Here is a 20,792-nt window from a genome sequence, read left to right on the forward strand (position 1 = left end):
TGCATGTGGAGCGTGGTCTCAGCATGGTGGTGGCTGGTTCTGGAGGTCTTCGGCTGCCGGAGCTCTGTTCGGAGCGGGGAGGGAAACCAACCCGCCCTCCTCCAAGGGACCCCGGCAGGGACAGCCAGGTGTGGGGGCAGGAGACTCTGCGCTGTTCTCTTCCGGGAGCTGGGTTTTATAGATTAATAGTGTAATAATCTAAAAACCTTTTGAACTTAAGGTGAACTGTTTGAAGGTAAGTGAATTATATTTTAACACAAGTTACTTTTAAAAAAAACATGCACCCTGGGGCTGAAGCAATAACACAGCGGGTAGGGCATTTGCCTTGCACGCAGCCAACCAGGGTTTGATCCCCAGCATCCCATATGGTCCCCTGAGTATTGCCAGGAATAATTCCTGAGTGCAGAGCCAGAAGTAACCCCTGTGCATTGCCGGGTATGACCCAAACAGAAAAAAAAGTACCCCTAAAATGAGAAAGAGAAAGAGAGAGAGAGGAGAGGTGTTGCCATAGGAGCAGGCTGGGGTGGGGGATGAATTGGGGGCATAGGAGGAAAACTGGGGACATGGGTGCTGGTGGAGGCATGGGTGTTGGAACACTATATGACTGAAACCCAATCAGAACAGCTTTGTAATGCTCTATCTCACAGCAATTCAATAAAATAAAAAATTAATATTAAAAAAAAACACAAAAATATGCACCCATCCCACCCCAAAGGAGAACTTGACCATAGCCTTATCATTTGGGAAAATGGAAATACTCTTGTAAGCGCTGTAGGATTCCATTCTCCTTTTTGCCCCAAAGCTTCCATTTTTGTATCAGTTAACCTCAAGAGAGCACAGATGCCAGGCTGGGCTTCATTCATGTACGACCTCTGGGGTAGAGTCAATCAAAGGCAGTATGTTAAAGCACAAAGCAGTACTGTGCTGCTTTCTTGGCTGGCCAGTGCCTCTCCGTGCGATGCTGGTTGTTGTGTGCTGACCTCGGGAGCTGGCCAGCGGAGCCCTGGTGTGGGACCTGGATAGGCCAGAGCCACATATGGCAGATAAGGGGTTTGCCTTGCATGTGGCCTGCATAGGTTCAGTCCCAGGACCCTATATGGTACCCCAAGTCCACCAGGAGTCATTTCTAAGTGCAGAGTCACCAGAAACCCTAGGGCACTGCTGGATGTGGCCCCCCAAAACAAAAGCAAAACATGAAAGGTACCGTTGGGGGATGTTGTAAATTAAAATAATAACAGACACATGCACACATATACATACACAATTCATTCTACTGCTGGATATGACCTAGTGGCTCCTGATACTCCAGACCTAAGCAGGACACATTCCATATGAGCACTGTCAGGTCACACAGCCAGGGCAGGCATAACTGGGAATGACCCCAGCTCTGCTCCCAAGGGCCCCCTCAAAAAAAAAAAAAACAAGGAACAAAAGAAAGAATGTAATAGGAAGCTTCTAGCTGGATGTGTAGTAGTTGTTCAGTAAAACTGGCATCATTGCAGACCAGAGAGATAGCACAGGGGGCAAGGCACTTACCTTGCACATGGCCCACCCCTGTGCTATCCCAGGTACTACGTATGGTCTTTGAGCACAGCCAGGAGTGATCCCTGAGCACAGATCAGGAGTAAGCCCTGAGTTTTACCAGGTGTGGCTCAAAAGCCAGGAATTTTTTTTTTTTTTGTAGTTGCTGGGGTTGGAGGTGTGTTCTAGAGTACCTGCCTGGCATGTGCCCGGCTCTGGGTTTATCCTGGCACTACGAGAAGGGGAAGAAGCAGCTGTGGATTTTGCATACAGTCATCCTGTGCCTTTTGCCATTTGTTGAAGGAGATGAGACACTTGGTGGGCTGCTGAGCACGTGTGGTGAGTAGCACCCACCCCGAGCCGAGGAGGACCTGCTCTGAGTTCATTTCTTTTGTTTTTTTTTTCTTTCTTTTTACTTTCGGATCACACCCTGAGCACCCGGTGATGCTCGGGAGTTACTCCTGGCTCTGCACTCAGGAACCACTCCTGGCAGTACTTGGGGGACTGGGAATTGAACCCATGTCAGCTGCATGCAAGCAAATGCCCTCCCACTATGGTATCGCTCCAGCCCCCAGAGTTCTTTTATTTTTTTTCCCGCTTTTTGGGTCACACCCAGCGATGCTCAGGGGTTACTCCTGGCCCTGCACTCAGGAATTACTCCTGGTGATACTCAGGGGACCATATGGGATGCTGGGGATCAAACCCAGGTTGGCTGCGTGCAAGGCAAATGCCCTACCCACTGTGCTATCACTCCGGCCCCACATCATGCTTTCTTGGACCATCGTGTCATCCCAGTTTTTCCTGAGACTCTCTGATAGTTTCTCACCGTTTTCCTGGGAAGTTTTTTTTTTTTTTTTTTGGTTAGTTTGTTTTTGCTTTTTGGGTCACACCCAGTGATGCTCAGGGGTTACTCCTGGCTCTGCACTCAGGAATTCTCCTGGCGGTGCTCGGGGGACCATATGGGATGCTGGGAATCAAACCTGCATACAAGGCAAATGCCCTACCCACTGTACTATTGCTCTGGCCCCTCGAGTTCTTTTCTAAGTAGTAAAAGTAGAGCAGCAAGGGAAACAGCATTCCTCCACGGGGGCCACCGGCCACCCCTGCCTTCATGAGCCTTCATTTGTTCTGTTTTGTTTTGCTTTGCTTTGGGACCACACCCTGCAGTGCTCAGGCCTTCCTCCTGGCACAGTGCTCAGGGATCGCTCCTGACAGTGCTCCATGCAGCGCCTATGAATCCAGGGTGCTTGAAGTGAGTGCCCTCACCCCTGTACTCTCTCCGGCTCCAACCTCGATCATTGTTCATGCTGAAGTGACGTTCTCCAGGATGGTGTGTCAAAGGAGGGTCGACCACCCTCATCTGGGATAGGGATGGTGAGGTTTCAGGCAGACCTTGTTCTCCTGCAACACCTGAATTCTGTCTGAAGCATCCTTACTCCCCCTGGGGCCCCTCGAGAGGGGAGACCATTTTTTTCCCATGTATTTGGCCAAGTTTAAAAGGTAAACATTAGCTTCATAAAGAGAAATCAAAGACTTCTTTTGTAAAATGGCATTGAATTAAACACAAGAATGATCAAAATATTAAAAAAAATCTTTGGGCCACATCAGAGGTTGCTCAGGGGCTGCTCCTGGCGTGGTGTTTGGGTAATCAGGGATGGAACCCCCTCCCCCAATGCAGTCTAGTCCCTTTGAGCCACCTCCCCAACCCCCAAAGTGACCAAAAAAAATTTTTTTTTGGTTTTGTTTTTCTGTTACCAAATCTTATTTATTTTGGGTGTTTTTGGGGGTCACACCCTATGGTGCTCAGGGGTTACTCCTTACTCTGTGCTCAGGGACCACTCCTGATGGTGTAGGGGGGACCATTTGGGGTGCCAGGGATTAAAAAGAGGGTAAGCGCCTTCCCCCTGTAAGTCATTAGGGGGACCTTGCTGGTCCCCCTAATGACTGAATTTTAACCAAGGGGGGGGGGGAATTGCTTCCTTCCCCCCCTCCCTTCTACCCCCAAACCACGAAGAGTCTCTTTACAGGGACATCTTGCATTTACCGGTAACCCTCCTCAGCCGACTCGCACCACATCCCGTGCGTGCACACAGATGCAGGAATGTCGGTCCACTGCAGACAGCCGCACACCCAGACTTAGCTCACATGTGGAAAGACGCCGCCAGCGTCTGGTGTTCCACGCTGTCGACTTTTATGGGTCGGTTTTGAAGTTTGACTGGGAACATGTTGTCTTGATCAATTTTATATAAATCCTGTAATTTGCTAAATTGTCAAATTGTTGACTGGACTAAACGTGCAATGAAAGCGCGGGCGTATTTCCATTCTCCACACAGCTCGGTCCTCATTGTTGTCACCCTCTTTGGCTCGGAAGCGTGTTTTCCTGAATTCTGGTCTGCTCATTGAAGGACGAGGGGAGGCAGGACTGGGAAGGTTTCCCGAGCCTTTCCTCCCATTCATGTGCTCCACGACTGTAGCTGCGGGGCAAGAAGTTACATTTTCCATTTTCACCCAAAGGAGAAAATGCTGATTAAAACAGTAACTGGATATGGGAACAATCCAAATGTCCAATAACAGATGAAGATATGAAGTTTTAGTCAATACACACAATGAAATGCTATGCAGATGTAAGATAAGATGGTCTCTCATAGTTTGTTACAACGTGGATGGAATTGTAGTATATTAAGCAAAATAAGTCAGAGGGAAAAGGAATAATATGTGATGATCTTATTCATCTATGGTATTTTGAGAAACAAAACTAGGGATCAAAGGTAATTACTGAATTCTGTTAACCCCTTGACTTTGGATTAAAAAACTAAAAATTTCAATGAAATTTGGATAAGTGAGTTGATATTTATACACATTTAGGTATGAAGCCATAGTTCACAAATCTTTTTTTTTTCCCTTTATTTTATTTTATTTTTTTTTAAAGTTGTAGATTTACAATTTTTTGTGCTTTGGTTTCAATTATACAATGATCAGATACCCATCCCTCCACCAGTGCCCATTTTCCACCACCATGGATAATATCCCTCCCACCCCCATAGTTCACAAATCTTATAGCATTATAAAACAATATGAGATCAACAAAATCTGATATGAGGAAGAAAGGTGAAAAAATGCATTGTTGTATTAGAAATAATGTTTCCTAAAAATATATAACAAAATACAAAAAACCTGTGATGGGGATCTTGAACACTTTGATAGTTGTGATGTGTTGTAACTATGTACACAAACACCATAAATATATCAGTGCTGTAACCATATTTCCTAACATATAACAAAAAATAAAATGTAAAAAAAGAAAAAAAGGAGAAAGTGCTGAGAATGCTTAGGGAGAGACATTCACTAGTTTTGTTCCCATTTCCAATTCTGGCCTAAAAAAAGAAAAAATTCCAATACTAGCTTTTGGGGGGTCTGGGCACCCCCAGCAGTGTTGAGGACACTCGGCTGTGCTTGAGGCTGTTCCTAGCGCAGTGCTTGCAGCTTACCCCTTACAGCACTGGCGTTCGGTGGGGGTGGGGTGGGAGGGGGGCGGCTCATGTTGGGGGATTGAGTCCATTTTCCTTCCTGCAAAACAGGAGCTCCATTCTTTGTGCTCTTTCCATTGCCCCAGCTGTGAAACAGTAGGGGGCGTACTCCTGGCTCTGTGCTTGGGTGACACTCCTGGCAGTGCCCAGGGGACCCGGTGGTGCCAGGTGGTGCCAGATGCTAACTCTCCAGCTCTCTAATACTGGGTTTTTTTTTGGGGGGGAGGTCACACCCAGCGATGCTCAGGGGTTGCACTCAGGAATGACTCCTGGAAGTGCTCAGGGGACCATATGGGATGCTCGGACTCAAACCCAGGTTGGATACATGCAAGGCAAACGCCCTCTCCACTGTGCTATCGCTCCAGCCCCTAATATTGGTTTTTTTTTTTTAATTTTTTTTTTAAATTTTTAGTGAAACACTATGAGGTACAGTTGTAGATTTACAATTTTTTGTGCTTGGGTTTCGATTATACAATGATCAAATACCCATCCCTCCACCAGTGCCCATTTTCCACCACCATGGATAATATCCATCCCACCCCCATCCCTCCCATCTCACCCTGCCTCTGTGGCAGGGCAATCCCTTGTGTTCTCTCTCTCCTTTTGAGTGTTGTGGTCTGCAAAAGAGGCTTTGAGTGGCAAACATGTTCAGTCCATAGTCTACTTTCAACATGCATCTCCCCTCCTGGGAGGATCCTCCAAACACCCTTTATTTGGTGCTCCCTTCTCTATCTGAGCTGCCCTTTCCCCTAGAATGCCTGGCTGGCCTCTGAGCTATGGAGTAATCCTCCTGGTGTTGATCTCAGCTATTCTTGGGTATTAATCTCATATTTTGTTTCTTTATATCCCCCAGATGAATGCAATCTTTCTATGTCTATCCCTCTCTTTCTGACTCATTTCGCTTAGCATGATACTTTCCATGTTGTACCACTTGTATATAAATTCCATGACTTCATCTTTTCTAACAGCTACATAGTACTCCATTGTGTAGATGTACCAAAGTTTCTTTAACCAGTCATCTGTTAAAAATATGGAACGCTTCACGAATTTGCGTGTCATCCTTGCGCAGGGGCCATGCTAATCTTCTCTGTATCGTTCCAATTTTAGTATATGTGCTGCCGAAGCGAGCACCCTAATATTGGCTTTAAAGGCAATTGTGAGCGTACCATTTTTTGGGTTTTGTTTAAACATGCCAAACCAGGTTTTATTCATTGAATATCAGTTAAAGGCATTTTTATTTTGTTATTTGCGGGGGGAAGTGTTTACTTTTGTTATTTTTCTTGGGTGGAGGGGCACACTTGGCTGTGCTCAGGGTTTACTCCTAGCTTTGTGCTCTGGAGACCAGATGAGGTGCTGGGATTTGAACCAAGTTTGGCCACAGGCAAGGCAAGCGCGTTCATCCCACACTCTCTCCTGCCCTCGATTTCATTTCATTTAAGCAAAAGTATCCTTGCGTGCAATCGTGAGATTTTTTTTCAGAGCGTTCCAAGTTCAGCCTGTGCTTACTTGCAGCTAATTTCAGGTGCTGCAGTCAGAGTGCTCTCCAAAGTGGAGAAGAAAGATAGGTTCCCCAAGAGACAAAAATACGACATAATAAGGCTGCATAATGTCCCGCAGAACCAGTGCCCCGGGGTCTGGCAAGGCGACTTCTTCCTTGCTCAATTGAAAGTAAAGCCAGGATGACACCCTACTGCTGCTGTAATGCTTATGTCTTTATTGTTTTCTTGATTTTTGTTGTTTTTCAGGGAGCCACATTGTGCTTGGGATTTATTCTTGGCTCCATGCTCAGGAATCATTCCTAGCAGTGCTTAGGGGACCATACTGGTGCTAGAGATTAACTGGAGTCAGCTGCATGCAAGGCCAAGCACCTCAGCCCCTGTCAGATCAGATCTCTTGTGCTCTCTGTTTCTCTCTCTCTCTCTCTCTCTCTCTCTCTCTCTCTCTCTCTCTCTCTCTCTCTCTGTAACCAGTAGCGTGCTGATTGAACACTTACCTATGGGCATATTACAAAAAGCTTCTCATCCCTGCATCAGCCATTTCCTGGGTGTGACTTTGGGCAAATTCTATAAATCTGCGTGCGCTGCAGTTGTCATGAACAAAGTGGGGAGGGGGACAGTTCATGGTCAGATCCCTCCTTGGTCAGAGTGCTCGGTACCTCGATACTTCTCAGCCAGTGTCTGACACGGTGGTCCTTCCAGGCAACTCCGCTGATGCTCTGCATATTTTTCAGGGGCTGACATCACCACGCAGACCAGGGAATTGAACTCTAGGGAGTTTCCTCTCCTCGCCAAGTCACGTAGAGCTCGCGGAGCTGGGATCCTGTCTGACCCTGCAGGCTCTCAGCCTGCTCCTCTGCCCTTTTGCCTTTAGTCAAGCACGGTGTTTGATCCAAACAAGCTCTGTGACCTTCCTGAGCCAAGTAGGTTCTCCTGTGGGATCCAGGCAGTGTTTCCTGACACTTGGCATCTTCTGCCTCTTCGCTGAGCCCTTCCTTCTGTTTATGTCGCTTACCTGTCTGACCGCGGCGGGAGCTGTGTGTATGTAAGTAGCTAAAGCTGGCTGTGCATTTGAGCCCTGTTTGTGCCAAGGGCTAGTGAATACCAGAGGCCAGGCCAGCTGGGTGAGATGGGAATGTTGTGTTTCAATCCCTTCATCCAGTCCAGATACACCCTCCCTTGCAAGATGTGTGTGCAGCGAAGAGCAGGAAAGGATTTAGCCACAGAGCTTAAGAGGCGCAACATTTATCATAACTTTAGTTCTTTGGGAGCCAAGAAAATTCAAGTCAAAGCTAAGATATAAGGACATGGGTAAGGTATGTACTGGCTGACAAAATCCAGGATAAAAAAAATATATGTGCATGTTTACACGGGAGTTGAGCTTTGATTTTATATTGTCACAAATTGATAAGAGAGTGGGGCTTTGCGACTTTTTCTTGCAACTGTATTAATTACCCTTCTGACCTTGAGTCCTTCCTGTAGCCCCTGCCTACTGGTTTGACCCCAGTTCTTATGTTGTGCCTCCACCTCATCCCCATCAATGCCATTTTTAACTATGACCTCCTTGGGATATCCCGGGAGTGGACAGGGTACCCTCTGGTACCCTGGTTGAGAAATCACTTAGGCAGACTCTCTAGCTGTGGAGTGTAAGCTGGAAAACTTGTCACTTTCTGTTTGCAGTGCTGATTGGTTTTAGAAGTTTCCTTTTGTTCTAAAAAGGCGGATAATGCATATTCCAGGCCTAGCAATCAGAACTTTTATAAATGGCATTAACAGGAGATGCCCTTGGGAGGAAGTCTCTGCTTTCTGACCTTGCAAACGCCACCCAGGTGAGTTTTCATTAGCCTTGGCTTCTCCCGCTTGTGTCAGGCACTTTGTTCAGCCAAGCACAGGCCTTTTCAGAGGTCGGAGCTTCAAGGACCATTTTTTTTTCCATCTCGTCAGGGGAGGTGAGGTATTCACAGGTACTTGCTCTGTGGGACCCCGCAGCCTGCTTAGGGGTGGGATAGCTCAGCAACACTTTGACTCTTTGCCATGGGGCCCTTTTCATAAGCAGATGCATCCCTACAAGCACAGAAGGCAAAAGATGGCATGAAAGAGCTGCAGAAAGGCCCCGTGTCTGCTGCAGGGGAGCTTCAGAGAAGCTGAGAAGCAGGAAGGCAGTGCCTGGACACTGGAACCTCTCCCACTCCCACCCCCAAACCCGCCCCGGCCGCACCATGCCCTGCTCAGGGAGCACATATGTCCACAATTGACTGGACAAGTGCTGGAAGCTTGGACTGGGGTTGCAAAGAAAATGTAGAAGACAGTTGAATTCCCCAGATATTAACTCTGCACTTTGTTTTTCGTTTCTTTCTTTTTTTTCTTGCCACACTGGCGACGCACAGGTGTTACTCCTGATTCTGTACTCAGAATTACTCTTGGCAGTGCCCAGAGGACCGTATGGGATGTGCTTTTATATGTTTTTATTTCAAGTTTGCCACTTGCTGGAGGCTTTTAGGGATGGGAGGAATTGGAAGGCACCCTCTCCTTTCAAAGGCTTGTCCTCTTCATTCTCACGGCTCCCTGGCACCACCTGGAGTGGAGAAGGGCTGGGTTTATCATCTTCCCCTGGGTGATGGGGCGCCTATGAATCAGCGGGCTGGTGGCAGCAGGTGGAATCCCGCTCTGAGCCTCTTTCTTCCCTCCTGCTGTGCAGGCTGGGGAGGGGACAGATTGGATGAGCGCTCTGAATTGTAGGACCTTACTTACGGCAGGGTTTGGAGGTTGTTTTTATTTTTATTTTTCCCTTTCAATTTTTAATTAATTTTATTTATTTGAGTGGTTACCGTAGTGTTAAAGCTTATGGTACCAATGAGCAAAATTACTGTATTCCCCCCCCCCCCCTCCAGCACCAAAATTCCCATGACTCTCCACCACTGTCCTTCTGTCGCTTCAGTCTGGTCTTCGTCCCCTTCCCATCCTCCCGTTGCTCGGTAATCCGTTTGTATTCCAAGGCCAAGGGTTTGTCATACTTTGTTGTTTTAAGGATTGGAAAACATGGGGTGGAGAGTTAGTGCAGCAGGCAAGGCTTTTGCCTTGCAAGCACTGACCCAGGTTTGAGTCCCAGCACCCCACATTGTCCCCCTGAGCCCTGCTAGGTGTGGTCGCTGAGCACAGAGCAGGAGTAAGCTCTGAGCACTGCCAGATGTGGCCCCCAAACAAAAAATTGTTTGTTGTTGTTGTTATTATTTTGGAGAGGGGGGAGCAAACCAGGTTCTGCTCAGGTCTTACTCCTGGCTCTGTGCTCAGGGATCACTCCTGGCAAGGCTCAGGGTACCAAATGTGGTGCCAGAGATTGAATTGAGGTCAACAGTGTGGAAGGCAATTGCTCCAGCCCCTTACACCAGATTTTAGTACCGTTTTTAAAAGTTACTCTCTAGGGGCTGGAGTGATAGCACAGCGGGTTTGCCTTGCATGTGGCCGACCGGGGTTTGATTCCCAGCATCCCATATGGTCCTCTGAGCACCACCAGGAGTAATTCCTGAGTGCAGAACCAGGAGTTACCCCATGTGCATCACTAAGGGTGACCCAAAAAGCAAAAAAAAAAAAAAAAGTCACCCTCTAGATAATTTCACTTATGATTTAATTCCACAGGAAAACAGCAAAGCATTGTCTCTCATGGGTATACATTCCAGAGCCAAACTTAGGTCATGGGTGCTGGCTTGGCTGCTAGGTGTGTGACTATGTGCTGTTTATAAAGTAAAGCGCTTGTAAAACACAGCTTTCGCACCCAGTGTGCAAGGCTAATGTGCAAATTAAGTGGATTCATTCCTCTTCCGCGCTGGGAACGGATCTGGCATGGTGCAGGCCAGCCGTGCGTGCTGGCCATGATTCTCACTTAGCATGATAGGTGCTCAGAAAACACGTGTTGAGTCAGTCCGCAGTGATTCCAGAAATTAGTCATATGGGAAGGCTGGTTGTAATGGCCTGGCCCTGAGCCAGGAGAGGATTTTGCAATTTTCCAGTCCTTTTGATCCGTTTGGGTTAGTTGGTTCAGACCTGCACAATGTTTTAGAGCTTTAGCCAAAGCTCCCGTTGGACTGTCAGCAGATTAAACCGACTTTTGTCACGTTTGTGGCATTTTTGATGTGTGGCCAGCTAATCAGATGAGCAAATAGGTTTTAGAGGGCACCCACAGAGGACCAGGCAACTGGCCCGTCTCATAGCCCCTGCCACTGGAAATTCCAGTGTTAAAAGACCAAACTTCAAGATGTCTCAAGGCAGAGCCTAACTCACCCATGTGAGAAGCAAATGGCTGTGTTTACCGTTCCCCTCCCACCCTATCCTGACAGCTATTCCAGTCTATTTAAACTGCAAGAATTTTCCTTTTCTTGCAAATCAGCAGCTGGTGGAGATGTCTGTAGCGAGCAGCCTCATGCTGCCCAGAATGGAAGGACCCCCATCGTGTGCTTCATCCTGCCAACGAAGCCCTTCGTGACCCCTCAGACATGTGCCTTCCTAAGCAGATCCCAGCCGTTCGTGACCCCTGAAGGAGAGAACTACGCAGGACAGAGTTCCTCTGGGACCTGAGAAACAGCGCTAGGGTCACAATTTGAAAAATCAATTCTTTTTCTGCCTGGGAGCCTCCCTCTTAGGCACTGAGGTTACTGCCTGTCTTTCTTTCCCCCTCGACCTGGGTCTCACCGTTGAGTGACACCGAATTAATCTTTCGATGGGACTGCTTTAGTTAGGAACAAGGACACAGAGGAAGCCGATGGAACCACATAGGCAAATGCTGTTCAGAAATAGATTCAGCACTTCGCAGCCCTGGGGAGGGCTTTCTGCTGTTCGCTTGCAAGAAAAAAAAAAAAAAAGCCAGCTTCCATGCACAATGGGCTTGTGGTCCAGCACTGAACTTTCCCAGTGTGCTGTGTTCGTGGGATGATAGATACTCAGAAGAGTCTCTTGCTAAAAAAAAAAAAAAATCTTCGTTTCCTTCATAACTGTTCCCATGAGCAAGTACTTTGTGACACGTTTTAAGTAGACCTTTTACCCAAGATTATTTTTTCTACTGTGTACACTTTATCAGTGAACAAGGGATTCTTTCATCCGAGTCTGTGTTTATTCAGCCCGAGGCAGCAGTGTGAGATACACTGCTAAATAGATTCTGGTCAGATGATGCTGGCTGCATGTACTTATAAAAGACATCTGTTTAAGTTTAAAGATGAATAATTAAAACACACACACAGACAAAAGACCGTTGCTCCTAGTGAGATTAGCATGAGCCCACAGTTACAGAGCCTCCTTCTGTTTTTCCTCAGAGGAATTTGTGCCCCCCCACCCCCTTGCCCGGTCTTATCTAAAGGTAAAAGTCTCCAGAGAGAGACTGGAGCGATAGCACAGTGGGTAGGGCATTTGCCTTGCACGCGGCCGACTTCGATTCCCAGCATCCAATTTGGTCCCCCGAGCACCACCAGGAGTAATTCCTGAGCGCAGAGCCAGGAGGAACCCCTGAGCATTGCCAGGTGTGACCCAAAAAGCCAAAAAAAAAAAAGTCTCCCGAGAGAGGAGGGAGAAAGGTTTGTGGTTTTCCTTTTTCTTTGCATCCTTGTCAAGTGGTATCATTGCCAACTCTTCCTGTGGCCACCGTGCCTGGGGCATGGCGGGGGAATTCTTGTCCACAGGGGCTCTGAATTGCCTAAAGAGCCTTTTGAGATAGTGTGTTGCCTAGCAAAGAACTACTTGGCCAGACAATGGAGTGCCTGAGTGTGGAGTTGGGAAACAGCGAGATGAGGTCACCTTCCACCTTCTTTTCACAAGAGCTTCATTCCGGGTGCCATGTGGCCGGGCCAGACCCTCGGGGACTACTGGCGTTGGGACGAAACAGTGGGTCCAGTGGACTTCTGGGAAGGAGACCTGGAGGGTCCTTCGGAGCAACATGAGAAGGAGCGGTGACCCCAGGCAGTTCTGGTGGACTTGGTCAGTTGGTGGGGGCCATGGGTGCCTCTGGGTCCCCCACTCCCAAGCTACCCTTTTAGGTTCTGTGCCAAATGTCAGACTTGGGGAACATTTTGAAAAAGACAACCTCCAGGGCTGGAGCAATAGCATAGCGGGTAGGGCATTTGCCTTGCACATGGCCGACCCGGGTTTGATTCCCCGCATCCCATATGGTCCTGCAAGCACTGCCAGGAGTGGTTCCAGAATGCAGAGCCAGGAGTAAGCCCTGAGCATCACTGGGTGTGACCCAAAAAGCCAAAAAAGAAAAAAAAGACAACACCAACTCACCCGTGACCCTGTGGGTCTCTCCTGGCCTCCATGGGGTACTGCATTTCAGAAATGTGGAGTCTGAACTACGGGTGTGTTAAAGACGTGGTAAGTTAGAGAAGTAGCAAGCTCACCCGCAGTGCCATCACTGCTCGCGTTTGGAGTGCCTCCCTGGGGTGAGGCTCTGATGCTCCTCGTCCCTGCACCCCTGCTGTGTCCAGACACCAGTCCTGCTCCTGATGCTGGTGGCCGGCTTGTGACTATCTCTATGTTTTTACACTTTTTATTTAAATTTCACAATGCTGGGGGTTAAACACAGGACTTTTCCTATCCGGGAGAGGCGATCTGTCTCTGAGCTACATGCCCAGCCCTGTACACTTTTATTTCATATTTTGGTCTTGGGGCCACACCCCACTGTGCTCAGGCTTTAGTCCTGACTTTGTGCCCCAGGGTCACTCCTGTGGTGCGGGGCCTTGACCCAGAGGGGGCTGCATGCAAGACCAAGCTCTTTACGCCCTGTCCGCCCGTTCGGGCCCCACATATCTTGCTCTACATGTTCTTGAATTGCTCTTTTTTTTTTCACATATGGAAAACAAACCCCATTGCTAAAGTACCAAGAAAACTCTTCAGAGATAATAGTGATAATCCTTTGTGAGAAAGTTTCTATAATCTAGATAATCACCTCTAATGATCACTGTGGGCGTGTTGCATTCTTTTTTAAGCCTGTGTTATTAAGTCAGACAGCTGCTTCATGTCCTGATGTCCCTCTGTACATTTTGGCAGCTCACGGAGGCTTGCTTTTAGGAGATCTTGATTCCACTCACAGCCATTTGTTGGAATCTGGGCATGGGGCTGAGCAAAATCTTCTTAGTTCTTGCCATTGTGGAACTAACAGTCTTACCTAGAAGAGGCAGGTAAGTAAATGAGCAAATGCATAGATGGCTGTCAGTTGACATTGGAAGAAGGAAAAATGAACTGTGAGAGTTTCCACCAGGTTGAGTCAGGTTAGACTTCCTGGAGGTGCTGAGCTCAGCTGTCGGGAGAGAAGCCACCTGCAAGCAGGGCTTCAGTAGGAAAGAATCCCAGGCAGAGGTACTACCGCCCTGTCCTAAAGTCACATGACAAGAAAGCGGCCTTTTCTGGAAAGGAATGGAAGGTTAACGTGGCTAGGAAATGAGGTGGGAAGAGTGAGCAGGGCTGGTTGTGTCTCTGGGCTTTGCTAAGGAGGTGACATTTTCTTCTTCTGCAGTGGGAGACGGCCACCAGGTTCGTAGCTCCGAACAGCAAGATAGTTTGCAGGTGGGGGTGTGGGTCAGAGGTAGAGCCTTGTGTGTGTGAGGTCTTGGGTTCAGTCCTCAGCACCACAACACAATAAGGGAGGAAAAAACACAGCGATTCACTCATGGAAACAAACCAGGCTGAGGCTGTGGGAAGGAAAAGGTCTGTTTCAGAAATAGACTGGACCGGACTTAGCACTGAACTGAAAATCATCAGAACCACCAACTGAGATGGGGCCAGGGGTGGGGACTGGTTCCGTGAACAGGACAAGGAGGAGGTTGAGATGGCATCTGGTGTCCCAGCTCCCCTTGCGGATGCATTTGGCCGGGGAGGGGAGGTGGTCTAAGGCCGTCTCTTGGGGATGCAGGAAGCTGGACCTTGTAGGTGAGGCAGGTGGGAAAAGTGGATTGAAGTCTCATCAGTGACCGGGCCACCGGAGTCAAGCAGGGAGGAGGGGACAGAGTGACAGAAGTCCCACCCTTGGGTTCCTTCCAGCCAGGCTGAGGGAGCAGCACAGGCCCAGGTGCTAGCAGCAGGCGCATGTCAGAGAGCACAGCACAGAGGGGGCCGGGGGAAGGGATTGAGGCGGGAGGAGAGAGCAGAAGGTGGGGAGGGCAGTGGTGGGTGGGGGAGTAGACACAAGCGACAAGCCCGCGCAAGGCTGGTGGGCAGGGTGATGGAGCCCACACTCCTCAGCAGTGCTCTCTGAGCATCAGGGAGCGGGGTACAGCCTGTGGGGCTTACAGGGGGAGCCTTGGGGAAAGGGTTCTGCAGGGAGAATGTCTCCCGCTCCCTTCGGACGCGTTCTTAGACTTGTTAGTAGTAACCTCCTTACGTGAGATGAAGCAAAAGCTTTAGAAACACAAACAAGGGCTGGACCGTAGGCTTGGCATGCAGGAGCCCAGGCTCTGATCCCCAGCACACCCAGGGCCCGAGCACCCAGCCAGGAGTATCCCTCACCACTTGCTGGGTGTGGCTCCCAGCTGAAGACAAGTGAAAATATGAACAGTAATCAGTGAAACAATTCTATAAGCTAGGGTTATTATTATTATTTTTTTTAAAGGAGAGAGCTCCCAAGAGATAGTAATTCTTGGACCAACTGGGCCATCAGTTCAGTGCAAGGGTCTGAGGATATAGTGCTTGTACAGTACCAGCATACTTAGGTCATCCCAGAAGTGCTGGGGGCCTTCACAGTCACCCCTGGCAGTGCTCTGAGAGCCAAACCCAGTGCTAAAAATCAAAGCCGGATCAAGGGATCCAGAGCAACAGTACAGTGGGTAAAGTGCTTGCCTTGCGCACAGCTGAACCGGGTTCAATTCCTGGCACCCCATGTGGTCCCCTGAGCCCACTGGGAGTGTTCCTGGAGCACAACCAGGAGTAAGCCCTGAGCATCACTGGGTGTGGCCCCCAAACAAAACAAAACCAAAGCACTCCACCACCCAGGTCAGGCTCATGCCAGGCATGCTCCTAACTGTGCTTCTCTAAGCGAGGTGTATCCATTTTGCAGGTAGGAAAACCGAGTCATGAGCATGGTGTTTGAGCTCAGTCATTCAGGCTCCCAGGATAGGAATCTTATCCCTGGACCTGCGACTCTGGGGGCCTCACAGCCAGCCTGGGGTCTCTCTTACTCTCCTTTGGATGAACAATGTAGCATGGTTCAAGAAACTGTTACTGAAAACACCAATTTCCCCTCAGGTATCTAAAGACTCATTTTATCTTGAGACACCAGGCTAGGACTTGTAGGCTCATTTCCCTTACCAGTTCGGAGCTCACTGTCTGCCTTTGGCTTAGGGGTATTGTTCTTAGCTGCCCATTCCCTGCCTCAGGGCCAGCAGAGGCCGGTGTCCACCAGGTGTATCACCCCATGGCGAGTGCACTGCCTGGCCTTGCAGCAGAGACCAGGGCATCGGCCACTTCACTTGCAGATGCTGCATTTTCTTTCTTTCTTTTTTTTTTTTTTTAAATTTTTGAGTCATACCTGGCGATGCACAAGTGTTACTTACTCCTGGCTTTGCACTCAGGAATTACTCCTGGTGGTGCTCAGGGGACCATATGGGATGCTGGGACTCGAACCCGGGTGGGCCGTGTGCAAAGCAAACACCCTACCTGCTGTGCTATTGCTCTAGCTCCAGTGCTTCATTTTCTGATGAAGTTTCTTAAGCCTGCAGGTCTCAGCGGCCAGTTGCAGAACGGGGAATGAGATTTGGGGTGGAGGAATCACTGATGTTTTTTGTGTTTGGGGACCAGACCCGGTGGTACTCAGGGGTTGCTTTTGGTGATGTGCCGGGATCCACGCAGTGCCAGGGATGGAACCCAGACCTGCCACATGCCAATATCTACACCAACCTATGGAGTTATATTTTTCAAAAATTTTTTTGAAGTAATGTGCTTAAAATCATGTTAGGGGGCTGCCTTGTTGGGGTTAGCCTGCAGTTGGCTGACCCCAGATCAAATTTCTGGCACCCCGTAGGGTCCCCCAGGCATTATCAGTAGTCAGCCCTGATTACAGAGCCAGGAGAAAGCCCTGAGTACTGCTGTGTGCCACCCAAAAACTGAAAAATAAAAGTGTTAGTATTGATGATCTTGGTGTACACCTGCCCTTCTACTACCACCAAAGTGCCTGAGACGCCCACTAGCCACTGTTCTTATGTCATTTTTAATCTACCTCTTAGATTTAACTACTACCAGCCTCAGTAGAAGACAGATATGACAGCGAAGAGGGCAAACACTGCACATTAAGCTTAAGGCGTCACCAAACAGGAAATCAGCATCTTAGCCCTTGGAGTGTGCGAAGTTCAGTTGTGTTAAGCACATTCACGTGGTGTTTGCAGTTGTTCTGCAGAACGGTTCTTTACATCTTGCCAAATAGTCGGCTGTAGCCTCTGAGCAGTAATTACTTCTCTCAGACCTAGGCAGCCACCACTCAGCTTACTGTCTCTGTGAACTTGAGTGGCTGTTCTCGGTACCTCCTTTACAAGCGAGTGTCTATCAGAGTCTGACTTCCACCATTTAGCAGAGCGTCACCTAGGTTCTTGGATGTCATAGCCACTTGTGTCAGAATCTCCTTTCCATAGGATGCTGTATCATATTCCATATTCAACACATTTTGTTGATCTTGGTCATCGATGGACATTTGGCCGCTTCCACACTGGCCCCTGTGGATCCGGCTGCTGTGAGCAGGCCAGGCACCGTGGCGCTAACTCTGCCTCCACCCCACCGCCACCCCCACCCTCAAATCATCTTGAAGCAAACTTTCCTACAGGGATGATTTATAGAGGGAAAGTCGATTCAAATGCAGCAATTCCTCATCAAGCTTGATGCCTGAAAGTTCATATTTCAAGGGAAATGAGTGATTTCCTTGTCTTCTAGAAAGCAGCAGTTTTAGGGCTGTTTTGATGTATGCGCAGCAGCTGGTAAAGCCATTACTTGCTGGTAATAAGCCATCAACATTTCTTTCTACATCTTGACCTTCTGCCTATTTAAGTAATGGTGCCAGTTGATTCCTTAGTACTGTTGAGAATTCCAGAACACGTTTATACATATACACATCTGTGACTCATGTGAATGCAGCACTTACATACTTTTTCCTGAAAAAATTTTCTTCTTGAAGCCTCCATATCTTACAGTACTGTTAACTACAGGGTTTCTTGCATACAGCATTCTAACATCACAGCCTCCACCATCGCCTCAGTCCCCAGCCTCCAGCCCCACTAACCTCCTGGGTCCTGTCTGTGATAAACTCAGTTCTGTGGACCAGTTCTCATGATGCCTCATTTTTTAAATTCTTGGAGCCAGAGAGGTAGTATTGTGGGTAGGGGACTTACCTGCACATGGCAAAGTTGAATTTTTTGTTTTGCTTCTTGAGTCACACCCAGAGATGTTCAGGGCTTGCTCCTGGCTCTGCATCTAGGAATTACTGCTGGTGATGCTCGGGGAACCATATAGACCATATATGGGATGCTGAGGATCAAATCCTGATCGGCTGTGTGCACGGCAAAAGCCCTACCCCTTGGACTATCATTCTGGCCCCAGCCAACTTGAGTTTGATCCCCAGCACTGTGTATAGTCCCTTGAGCCCTGCCAGTAGTGGTCCAGACTTTAGTTCATATTGTTTTTCACAACACAAAGACAGATGAATTTATCGAAACTTAATAAAAGTCAATTTGTGATGATTGTTGTAACTCACAATCACGGTCCCCGGTCCCGGTCTTCCCGTTGTTCATCAGTTTGCTCGAGCGGGCCCAGCGAGCTACCGAGAGTATCTTGCCCGCACGGCAGAGCCTGGCAAGCTACCCGTGATGTATTCGATATGCCAAACACTTTAACAGTAACTCACAATGGTGTTATTGAAATCATTGAGGATTTACTGAGCCAGGCGTAAGGCCTCAGCACCACTGGGCATGTTCTGAAAAGGAAAAGAAAAGCCTGTATTTCCCCGCCACAAACAAAAAGGAATTACCTATATGAAACACTTTAAGGAAATATTAAAATTACCTACAAGCTGCCCTCCAGGGACTATCAGTACCCTTTGGGTGGAGGATGTATACAGGTAGCCAGGTTCTGTCACTTGTCATCCGATCAGTGTATGTATATATTCTTCTTTTCCCCCCTCCTCCTACCAGTAAGTATATAGTCATTTTATTTCCTCAGGGTAAAAGGGAGAGACTGAGGAAGCCTGTGTGTGATTGGCAATGGGAGAGGAAGTACCAACTCAGCTTATTCAACCACCCAGCCAACACCATCCCAGCCCCAGGTGGCTCATTTCCTACATGTAGGAAACTGTAGGTTTGCTCTTCAAGCTGGTATTCTCCCTTCAACACACATCTCTCTTGCTTGCTTTTGTTTCTTTGATTGCTGATTTCCACTCTGGAGAAGTTCATGTTCTCCCTTGAACACACATTCCTCTCACTCCCATGTAAGTTCCATTCAATAAAAACTTTTCTTGCTACACACACACACACACACACACACAACCTTTACACACACAGAGAACCTTTACACACACGCACACCCAGAACCTTTACACACACACACACACACACAACCTTTACACACACAGAGAACCTTTACACACACACACACACACACACACACACACACACACCCTTTAGGGATTCAGGGTGAGGTCAGACAGGTCCCTGCTTTCTGTTCTTCCTTCCCCCTTGTTTGAGACTTTCCCCCAAAGCTTTAATTTCTAGCAGTAAACATGGACCATGATTTCCCTATTGAATGTCTTCCTGAAAGGAGAGTGTGGCATTCCCTTGCTAGAGTAAAAAATAAATCAAGGAGTTGAAGTTAACTCTGAATGACTTAAGCAGGATGGGGGAGAAGCTAGAAATAGAAACCAGATCACTCTCCCTGCTTGGTGCTCGACTGGCTTGATAAAACTAATCTCAAGATCACTATCAGCGGAAATTATTTTCCCTAATCTCCTGGGAGTGGCTGTAGTATTTTTATGTTAGCTTCATGCTAATTTTAATCCTACAATTTTTCCCCCTCCACTTAAAAAAAAAATGAAAACACTACAGGCTTCTTTGGGAGACTTCTTACTGGAAACACATGTGGCCCCAGACAGGCAGTGCCTAGGTTCCTCTCTCAGACCTGTTCCACTACCCCCTAGAGAGGCATCACCTGATTGGCCCCGCCGCTGGCCAACTTTTAAAGAGCAGGTTGGAAATTCAGATTTACCAGGTGCTCCTTTTTAATTAGTATTATCAGCTCATTCAAAATACACTTGGTGAAATTGTCAGTGGACCTGAGAGCCCTTGCAGGAGCAAGATGCTTGTCTTGTGTATGACTCACCAAAGTTTGATCCCCTGCTCTGGTTCTGGAGTTGGTCCCAGAAACCTCATATATGTACATACATATATACATACATATATACACATATGGTTTATATATATGATATATGGTATACATACATATATGTGTGTATATATATATATGGCTTACATATTTGAAACCCTTAAGGAAATAAATTAAAAGTACCTAGAAGCTGCCCCCAGAGAGAGTAACTTTTGGGTGGAAGATGCTGAGCAGAGGGACTGGAACAATAGCCCAGCAGGTAGGGTGTTTGCCTTGTGTGCGGCCGACCTGGGTTTGATTCCCACCATCCCATGTGGTCCCTTGAGCACCGCCAGGAGTAATTCCTGAGTGCAGAGCCAGGAGTAACCCCTGTGTCGCCAGGTGTGAACCAAAAAGCCAAAAAAGAAAAACGATGCTGAGCAGAGGCAGGAATAGCCCCTGAGCACCACCAACAGCCCCTCCCCCAAATAAAGGTCAGCCAGGCACTGTTCTGATGGAAATGGCATAGCTTGATGGCTGGGCGGGTGGGCCACTTGTAGTGGTAACGGTGATCCTTGGGGGAGTTTGGGGGGCTGTTATTTGGTTTGTTTCCTTGTTCCAGAGGCTTAGTAGGATACCTGCTATGGTTCAGTCCTGGACCTGAGTCACTTAGGAAAAGCAAACACAAAACTACTCCAGGATAATGGCAGGACATTGTGGGGTCCAGGAGGGGCTCGGCATGGGGAAAGGAGTGAGGAGGAGGAGGAGACTCACTGAGTTCTTTAGCACAGGCACTACTTGGTGGGGCTCAGGGCAGTGTGACTCAGGACCGCAGACTGCCAGGTGCCACGCAAAGGCTCTTCAGGAGTGAAGGGAAGAACGAGGACATGGGAACACAGTTACTCAGCCTGGAAAGGGGAGGAACCTTCACACCACACAA

At 48.1% G+C, this 20,792-nt stretch overlaps 1 protein-coding gene and 1 non-coding gene across 2 annotated transcripts in view; one reads left to right on the forward strand and one right to left on the reverse strand.

Annotated features, from left to right (window-relative positions):
* CABLES1 (Cdk5 and Abl enzyme substrate 1) overlaps positions 1-20,792 on the forward strand; it is a 108,973-nt gene that overhangs the window by 11,345 nt on the left and 76,836 nt on the right. The gene's annotated exons all lie outside the window — the stretch shown is intronic.
* Positions 6,073-6,179, reverse strand: LOC130045631 (U6 spliceosomal RNA). Its single transcript, XR_008795598.1, has one exon. It is a non-coding gene; the product is annotated as a U6 spliceosomal RNA (small nuclear RNA).

The sequence above is a fragment of the Sorex fumeus genome, unplaced genomic scaffold (assembly GCF_029834395.1).
Source record: "Sorex fumeus unplaced genomic scaffold, SorFum_2.1 ptg000128l, whole genome shotgun sequence".
Taxonomy (NCBI): Eukaryota; Metazoa; Chordata; class Mammalia; order Eulipotyphla; family Soricidae; genus Sorex; species Sorex fumeus.